Source organism: Elephas maximus, chromosome X (genome assembly GCF_024166365.1).
Source record: "Elephas maximus indicus isolate mEleMax1 chromosome X, mEleMax1 primary haplotype, whole genome shotgun sequence".
Taxonomy (NCBI): Eukaryota; Metazoa; Chordata; class Mammalia; order Proboscidea; family Elephantidae; genus Elephas; species Elephas maximus.
The window spans coordinates 153,619,635-153,628,972 of record NC_064846.1 but is presented as its reverse complement, the minus strand read 5'-3'; positions in this window follow the sequence as shown (position 1 = coordinate 153,628,972).

Here is a 9,338-nt window from a genome sequence, read left to right as displayed (position 1 = left end):
CCCTGCTGCAGACCTTTGCTGTCACTTAGAGGAGCTATTGCTCTATCAGAACTCGCTCTGAAGCCTATTATTCCAGGGAGACAATTTTGTTACAAAGAAGTGATTTGTTATCTTAAGACTTGGCAAGCAAGCATACAAGGGGGGAAAAAGTTCATTTGGAGAGATGGCAACAACTCTCGGTGAGGTGGGCTTCTACCTTACTTTGTTTTGTTTGACAGAAAGGGTTAGGATCTGGCACGAGCTAAAATTCTGTACAACTACTTTATCAGGCTCAGCCAGCTTCTGCTCATTGCCCTTGAAAATTTTGTACACCTACATGTGATGCTCTTTCTGTCACTTAAGTGGGATACAGTTGGAAGAAATAGCCCCAGCAAAGCAGTACAAACGCCTTGTGATCCCAATCGGAAATCGGTGGAAATTGACACATGACAAAATAATTTGTACTGAGCTTCCCAAAGCCATGCTTATGTGGCCACCAGTGATTGCCTGTGCTGACTTATCATTTATTCAAAGTCTCATTGGAAGCAATTACAGACATTTTTGAATAAGGCAGTCAAAATAACAAGTCATTTAGACCAGCAATTATGCATTATATGTAGTTGTCCTTTCTATTAGAAGATGACACTCTTGAGGCTACAACCTCTCCAAGTGAAAAAAATGTGGCTGAAAGACTGAAGTGTGACTGTCAGATTCTTCCCCTTGGATCATGTACACTGTCTGTCATTTTGCTGTGAACTCCAGTGGCAGCCTGCAGCCGTCCCGGCTTTTCTTTTCCACCTCTTAGCCTCATGGTCAGGGCCTAATTAGGCATTGTGAATAGGCAAAGAACGCATTTACAAAGTCCATTCATGTTGGAATTGGTATAGAGGGCTCAGCGAGGGTTATAGGCTTCCGGGTGATTCTTGAGCTTTGGCCCACTGGTGGTGCAGTTGGCTTGGCAGGTGTTTCCTTTCGGGTGACAAAATGGAGATGCATTTTTACCAAGCCTGGTGTCCTTCAGAACATCAGTCCGTGTCTTAGTGGAGGCTGCGAAGCCATAGGATCTATTTGTCAAATTTATATTTGTGGAATGTGGCGGTCTAACTGTGCTTAATGTGTTTGGTTGATTCGCAAAATGGGCTGTCTCCTTAAAAAAAAAAATCAAGTTGTAAAAGGCTGTATCTTTTTCTGAGAAGCTGAGTTAATAAGGAACAGCTGGGGCCGAGTGATGTCATGTGCCACCTGCAGCAAAGGCCACCCAGAGTCTCACACTAAAAAAGAATGCTCCAGAGAAGTGGGTCTCAAGCCTATTATTATTATTTTGTTGTAAATTTTTTTTCTTTCAGAGAAACATTTTTCCCAGTGAAATCATTTTCAAGATGCCAAAATATATCACGAAGATCCAAACTCACTTGCTGTGGGTGAAGTTACAGTGGGGAACCTATCTTAAGCAACAGTCCTTGAAGCTTCTCCTTAGAGTTTTGGGGTGCAAGGATACCCAACAAGACTGTTATCAGTAGTGGGACGTCTGTATCCCAGAAAGTTGACAAGATGATCCATTTGGGTTTTTAGAAGAAAATATTGACAACTCTATATTTCTTTTTCCCTCACCCTTTTAAAATTTCTGTCTTTATATGTATTATAAAGTAATAACAGTATTTATAAATTATGCATCAGGATACATTGACACATAATTTATAAATAAACAATATATACCGAGGGGACGTGCTCAATTTATTTTCTGATGGAAACATACTATCCAGAATATTTGGAGACTGCTGGTCTAGAAGTCAGGAGAGATGATTCATGGGCACAGTGCAGATGATTCATGGACAGATTGTAAGACAACTGGCTGAGTTGTTGTTCTTGGCAGAGTGAGCAGGAAGACATTGTCACCGGAGGTGGGGTGGACTTTACATTTCGGCCTTGTGGGCTGAATGATGGGCCCGAAGATATCAGGTCTTTAATCCCTAGAACCTGTAAATGTTACTCTATTTGGAAAATGGTCTTTGCAGATGCCATCATATTAAGGATCTTGAGATGAAGAGATTATTCTGTATCATAGGGGTGGGCCCTAAATGTTGTTATTGCTATTAGTTGTTTTCAAGCTGGTTCTGACTCAGCACGACCCTATAGGTGTGGAGTAGAACTGCTCTATAGGATTTTCAAGGCTATGACTTTTCGGAAGCAGATTGCCAGGTCTGTCCTCCAAGGTGCCTTTGTGTGGGTTCAAACTGCCAACCTTTTGGCTGGCAGTTAGAACCTTTCAGCTGGGCTCTATATACAACTGTAAATGTCCTTTCAAGAAAGGTAAAGAGAGATTCAAGAGAAGGCGATGTGAAGACAAGAGGCAGGGATTTGAGGTAAGCGGCCACAAGTCAAGGAATGCTGGCAGCCACCTGAAGCTGGAAGAGACAAGGAAAGATTCTCCCCTAGAGCTTCCAGAGGGAATGTGGCCCCGTCAATACCTTGATTTCAGACTTCTAACCCTGGTGGCATAGTGGTTAAGAGCTCAGCAGTTCAAATCCATCAGCTGCTTCTTGGAAACCCTACGGGGCAGTTCTACTCTGTCCCATGGGGTCACTATGAGTCGGAGCCAACTCAACAGCACCTAAAAGCAACAGACTCCAGAACCGTGACAGAATAAATTTCTGTTGTTTTAAGCCACCACATCTGTGGTAACTTTCTAAACAATAGTCACAGAAAACTAATACAGGTATTTTTTTTCACAGCAGCAAATAAATTGGGTCAAAAGCCCCTAAAGTGGTTCTCAAACACAAATGCCAAAGGGCCAGGAAGGCACTTATGATCGAATCATATTATAAGGCATGGTCCAAGTGGTGAACTCAAGGGTGGGTTCCAGTTAAAGGCAATAATATTAAAATGCTTTGAAAACACTATGCTGACCAAAATCAATGGGTACACAGGCTGCTTCAGCTAATGTCTGAAACCTTTTGAGTTTTAGCAGAAAAGACTTGGGTTAACTTATTGCTACCAAAAGCCAAAAAACCAAATGCATTGCCGTTGAGTCGATTCTGACTGTTATGAATTGAATTGTGTCCCCCCAAAAATGTGTGACAACTTGGCTAGGCCATAATTCCCAGTATTGTGTGGTTGTCCACCATTTTGTCATCTGATGTGATTTTCCTGTTTGTAGTAAATCGTACCTCTATGATGTTTTCATTCACCTCATTTGTATGCAAAAGCTAAACAGTGAATAAGGAAGACTAAAGAAGAATTGACGCCTTTGATTTATGGTGTTGGCAAAGAATATTGAATATACCATGAACTGCCAGAAGAAGGAACAAATCTGTCTTTGAAGAAATACAGCCAGAATGCTCCTCAGAAGCAAGGATGGTGAGACTTCATCTCATGTACTTTGGATATGTTATCAGTCCCTGAAGAAAGACATCATGCTTGGCAGAGTAGAGGGTCAGCAAAAAAGAGGCAGACCCTCAACGAGAGGGATTGACACAGTGGCTACAACTATGGGCTCAAGCATAACAACGGTTATGAGGTTGGCCCAAGACCAGGCAGTGTTTCCTTATGTTGTACATAGAGCTGCTATAAGTTAGAATTGACTTGGTGTTGCCTAGCAACAACAACAATATGATGTTAATATATATCATAGATATATATTAACCTGTATAATACCAAAACGTTGGCAATTCGAATCCACCAGGTGCTCCTTGGAAACCCTATGAGGCAGCTCTACTCTGTGCTCTAGGGTCACTATGAGTTGGAATTGACTTGACAGCAACGGGTTAGTTAGTTATATAATATATATCATAGATATATATTAACCTATAGGGTTGCTATGTTGGAATCCACTCGATGGCAATGGGTTTGGTTTTCTTCTATGATGTTAATGAGACAGAATTAGAGGCAGTTGTGTTAATGAGGCATGACTCAATCTACAAGATTAGGTTGTTTCTTGAGTCAGTGAAAACCCTGGTGGCTTAGTGGTTAAGTGCTACGCTGCTAACCAAAGGGCCGGCAATTCGAATCCACCAGGAGCTCCTTGGAAACTCTGTGGGGCAGTTCTACTCTGTCTTATAGGGCCGCTATGAGTCGGAATTGACTTGACGGCACTGGGTTTGGTTTTTGGTTTCTTGAGTCAGTCTCTTTTGAGACATAAAAGAGAAAAGTGAGCAGAGAGATGGGGGACCTCATGCCACCAAGAATGAAGAACCAGGAGGGAAGTGAACCCAAGATCCTTGTGCTGAGAAGCTCCTAGACCAGAGGAAGATTGATGACAAGGACCTTGCCCCAGAGCTGATAGAGAGAGAAAGCCTCCCCCTGGAGCTGGCACCCTGAATTCTGACTTCTAGCCTCCTATACTGTGAGAGAATAAATTTCTCTTTGTTAAAGCCACCCACTTGTGGTATTTCTGTTATAGCAGCACTGGATAACTAAAGTATGATGAGTGTACAGAGTTATAAAAAGAGAATTTTATAGGATTACACAGGAATGACTTATCCATTAAGGTAACTGCTTTATTTGTATTTATACTTTAATTATCAGTTAATTTAATATGGAGCCTTGGTGGTATAGTGGTTAAGAGATCAGCTGCTAACCGAAAGGTCACCAGTTCAAATCCACCAGCTTCTCCTTGGAAACCCTATGGGGCAGTTCTACTCTGTCCTATAGGGTTGCTATGAGTTGAAATCAACTCGACAGCAATGGGTCTGGTTTTGGTTTGGTAGGGGCCAGACCAGTTTTGGAAACTTTATATAGGCTATTTCTTTTAATGAGATATTAGAGGAAAAGGATACTGAAGCCGTCAATGTTAAACTACTTAACAGTTTTATCTTGCTGGTGATAGCTCACTTTTAATACTTGGTCCTATAACCATTTCCAACAACTAAGGATCAAGAGGAAGTCAAATATAAAATTGTCACATATGACTTTTGATGATAACAGTCATGTCTCCTTTCATAAATGGAGTAAAGAAGTACTGAAGGAATGACTTCTGTTAAAAACCCCTATGGAACTGCTAGTAGAAGAATATATGTATTTGAATTTCAGTTCTTTTTCCAGTACGTAACTTCTGTGAAGCCTTGAAAGTGCCATAAGTGGGCAGTTGAAGGTCTTAGTTCGTCCACAGACTGGATAATCATCTTCCAAATTATTGTCAGTTTATAGGATTCATTTTCAGGTTGGGAAAAAGTGGGCACTGTAGTCTAAAGACCTCAGTATAGCAGTGTTTTGGCTTCAAGGATAGTTAAAAAAATAAAATAAAGTCCTTTTTATTCTGACTGCTGGATGTTTTTGAAGTCACTGTGGCATGACCCACTTCCATGTTATATTCATTTTGAAAAGAATATGATTTTGAAACAAGTTTATATACATATTAGCATTTAGGTTGAATGATAGGGAAATTGCTGGTTCTCTATAGCAGTGGTTCGCCAAGTGTGGTTCCCCAAACCAGCAACATCAGCATCACCTGGGAACTTTGGAGAGAAGCACATTGTGGACTCTACCCCAGACCTACTGACTCAAACTCTGGGGATGGAGTGTTTTAAGCTTCAGGTTGTGCTTTTATAGGAATTATATAATTTCACAGATTGACATCCCATTTTTGGTAAACGGGTTGAGGGTCTGTATAAGGAGCCCTGTTTTTATGTGCTGTGAAAATACCTCAGAAAGAGTTCTGAAAACCGCTCTTTTCATTCCTACAAGGAATGCCCCTCTGGAGGGAAAATTTTCATGTTTTTCAGTGAGTTATTTAAGGTGTTACTGAAAGAAGAACCTGGATGCTACTGTGTGCCATTTATTGTTACAAATGCCATGACCCATATTCCCCTCCTCTGTCCTGTAGGGTCGCTATCAGTCTGAATCAACTCGATGGCAGTGGGTTTCGTGGGTATAGGGTCGCTATGAGTTGGAATTGACTCGATGGCAACGGGTTTGGGATTTTTGGTTACATGGGTAAATGAAAGAAAGCCTCTAGTGAATGCAACCTCATTGTATGTTTCTTTTTCTTCATGGAACATCTTGTCTTAGTTACCGAGTGCTGCTGTAACAGAAATACCACAGGTGGGTGGCTTGAAAGAACAGAAATTTATTTTCTCACAGTTCTGGAGGCTAAAAGTCCAAATCAGAGTCTCTGCCATGTCAGTTCCTTCCCTGTCGGTAGCCCTAGCTGTTTCTTGGTTCCTTGGCATCCCTTGGCTTGTAGATGATCTTCACATGACACCTGTCTTCCTCCATGTGTGTGTCTCTGTGCCCATTCTGCTCTTTTTATGACTCAAAACGATTAGATTTAGAACCCACCCTACTCCAGTCTGACCTCATAAACACAACAAAGAAAACTATTTCCAAACAGAATCATATTTACAAGTATAAAAACCTTTATATAGGGGCCAGGATTTCAATACATATTTTGGGTAGTAGAGAGGACACAATTCAATCTATAACACCTCTTAAGGTAGTAAATACCGCTTTGGCAAATGTAGCTTTGTGTAGCCCTTGGATCTGGTATCAGACAGGGTTTGTACCACAGAGACTGAGTGGAAGAAATGACAAATGCAGGATTAAATGTTAGTTCAGACTGTCCCTTAGCAATGGCTTTGGCTTTCAAAGGCTAAAGCCTTCAGCTGTGAAAGCACTGATTGGAGAGAAGAGCTGGCTCTTGGGAGAATACTTGATGAAAAGAACAGGACTGTGTGGCTTTGGCTCTTTAAAAATCCCCACTGCTAAACCCTAGGCTGCCCTGCCTCCTTGCTATTTTTGTCCATTGGCAATTTCCCCTTGAAACGTTATCATCTAATTCTCCCCCAGGCCTTTCTCAACTAAGTGTTGAACTGCTAAATGCTGCTTCAGCTAATGTCACCATTCAACATAGAGCAATATCTGTGCAGTCTCTAGAAACTGGAGGAAAAAAAACTACTCAATTCCAACCTCGCTGTGAAGGCTGCAATGATTTTGCTTACAACGGTTTTAGGTAAAGCTCAAAATCACACAGAAAACTTTGGAAGAACGCATTTACTTTGTTTTGACAGGGCTGGCCTCTCTTCAATTAGCTACACCATCACTCCTTGGATTTGTGCCTGTGTCTTTCATGTTACCAGGCATAATGCCTGGAACATTATATATATCCTGTTTAATAGTACAACATCCTATGAAGTAAGCATATTTTCTCCATTTCACAGGAGGAAACTGAGACTCAGATTTTAAATGGTAGCAATGACTTTCTAGCCAAGTTCAATCTGACTTCAAGGCTTGTGCATATCCAAATCTATCTTGAAACTTTTTTTTTTAATTTTATTGTGTTCTAGGTGAAAGCTTACAGAGCAATTTAGTTTCTCATTCAACAATTCATACACAAATTGTTTTGTGAACTTGGTTGCAACCCCTGCAATATATCAAGAGTCTCTTCCTGCACCCCCCCCCCGCCGAGTTCCCTGTTTCCATCCATTTTTCCTGTCCCTTCCTGCCTTCTCCTCTTTGCTTTTAGGCAGGTGTTGCCCATTTGGGCTCATATACAGGATTGAACTAAGAAGCACGTTCCTCACATGTGTTATTGTTTTATAGACCTGTCTAATCTTTGGCTGAAAGGTGAACTTCAGGAGTGACTTCAGTTATGAGTTAAAAGGTGTCTGGGGGCCATAGTCTTGGGGGTTCCTCCAGTCTCTGTCAGACCAGCAAGCCTGGTCTTTATTTTTTGTGAATTTGAATTTTGTTCTGTGTTTTTCTCCTGCTCTTGTCTGGGACCCTCTATTGTGATCCCTGTCAGAGCAGCTGGTGGTTAGTAGCAAGGTACCATCTATTTGTTCTGAGCTCAGGCTGGTAGGGGCTGTGGTACTTGTGGTCCATTAGTCCTTTGAATTAATATTTCACTTATGTCTTTGGTTTTCTTCATTATCCTTTGCTCTGGACAGGATGGAACCAGTAGATGTGTCTTAGATGACTCCTTGCAAGCTTTTAAGACCCTGGATGCTACTCACCAAAGCTGGATGTAAAACACTTTCTTTATGAACAATGTTATGCCAGTTGACTAGATGACCCCCAAGACCATGGTCCCCAGTAACTCAGTCCCTCAGTGTGTTTGGATGTGTCTAGGAAGCTTCTATGACTTTGCCTTGGTCAAGTTGTGCTGACTTCTGCTATATTGTGTACTATCTTTCCCTTTACCAAAGTTAATACTTATCTAGTATCTAGTTAATGATTTTCCCTCCCCACCCCTCCCCTCCCCACCCCGTAACCATTAAAGATTGCTTCTTTCTGTGTGTAAACCTTTTCTCAGGTTTTTATAATAGTGGTCTCATACAATATTTGTCCTCTTGTGATTGACTTATTTCACTCAGCATAATGCCCTCCAGATTCAACCATGTTGTGAGATGTTTCATGGATTCACCATTGTTCTTTATCATCTTATAGTATTCCATTGTGTGTAAGTACCATAATTTGTTTATCCATTCATCTGTTGATGGGCACCTAGGTTGTTTACATCTTTTTGCTATTGTGAACAATGCTGCAATGAACATGGGTGTGCATATGTCTATTGGTATGACAGCTCTTATTTCTCTAGGATATATTGCTAGTAATGACATTGCTGGATTGTATGGTATTTCTATTTTGACCTTTTTAAGGAAGCGCCATATGGTTTTCCATAGTGGTTGTACCATTTTACATTCCCACCAGCAGTGTGTCGAAGTTTTACTCTCCCTGCAACCTCTCCAACATTTGTTATTATCTTTTTTTTTGATTAGTGCCAGTAATATTGGGGTGAGATGGTATCGCGTTACAGTTTCGATTTCAATTTCTCTAATGGCTGATGATCGTAAGCATTTCCTCATGTGTCTGTTAGCTTGCCTGACTGTCTCCTTTGGTGAAGTGTCTGTTCATATCCTTTGCCCATTTTTAAATTGAATTATTTGGGGTTTTTTGTTGTTGTTGAGATGTTGCAGTATCTTACAGATTTTAGGGATTAGGCCCTTGTGGATATTGCCTCAAAACTCTTGCTGTCCATCTGAAAGAATTTCTCTTCCAGGAATTTTGCAGACTGCCAATAATATTGAAGAATTGGCTCTCCTGGGAATTTCCTTATAGTGGACCTCTTCCTGCAAAGTTTATGATTGGGGACTTGGCAAATAAGCACGTATTCTTATTCTGTGGTTTCCCTGAGAAGGACAAGAATCAAGCCCATGGATATCAGTGGTGGTCTAAGAGATGAAGTGAAGACATGATCACAAAATATCTATAGCATAATTAAGGAGAATTTAAATTATTAGACCTTTGCTTGGAGATTCAGTTCATTCTTTAAATAAATAAATATTGTTATGGATTGAATTGTGTCCCCCCAAAATATGTGTTGTAAATCCTAGTCTCTATGCTTGTGGTTATAATCCCATTTG